Here is a 755-nt window from a genome sequence, read left to right as displayed (position 1 = left end):
GGACACCTCCCAGGGGTTTCTGGGGATGGTAAAGAGCCCTGTGCTCAGAGGCACTCACAGCCATTCCATGGTGACATCCCAGGGCACCTTGGGCTGCAAAGGCACCGATCTGTCACAGGCACTGACGGGGGCTCCACGGTGACATCCCAGGAGTCCCCAGGCTGCTAAAGAGCCGGGATGTCCCAGACACTCACGGGGGTTCCTGTCATGGGCACAGTGGGAGCTTCAGGCAAAGTTTATTGCAGAAGCTCCTGTTGGGTGTTGAGGTACAGAATGGAGCTCCAACAGTCCCCACAGATCCCCAAACACCCCCAAGCCCCTCCAGGCTTTCTAAACTCCTTCTGTGAGAGGAGCCTTGGAGCAGCTGGTTCTAATCCCAGACCCAGACTTTTCAAGTGTTTGTGTAAAGAAAAGAATTATCAAGGTGGAATGAAATCTTTATAGAATTTGTCCCACAGGATTAATGATGGCAAACTAGATCTATTTTTATAAATATATATTATCTATTATGGTAATGATTAGACAATGTTGTCTTAGTCGGAAATATTTAATCTTAGGTATAACAGCAGTAACATTATGTTATGTTACGTTACGTTACGTTACGTTACGTTACGTTATGTTATATACTAGGAAGTATTTTCAAAGCAACTGTATTAAAGCAAAAACAGTTATAAAGCAGAGATTGATGTCACTGCCTGTCTCAGTTTCGAAAGACAGGTGTCGGCTACGAAGGCGGGAGCCTCCCCTGAAATGTA

This window comes from Pyrgilauda ruficollis, unplaced genomic scaffold, assembly GCF_017590135.1.
Source record: "Pyrgilauda ruficollis isolate IOZ18807 unplaced genomic scaffold, ASM1759013v1 scaffold1755, whole genome shotgun sequence".
In the NCBI taxonomy this organism is placed as follows: Eukaryota; Metazoa; Chordata; class Aves; order Passeriformes; family Passeridae; genus Pyrgilauda; species Pyrgilauda ruficollis.
The sequence above is the reverse complement of the archived record's forward strand: the minus strand, read 5'-3'. Positions refer to the sequence as shown.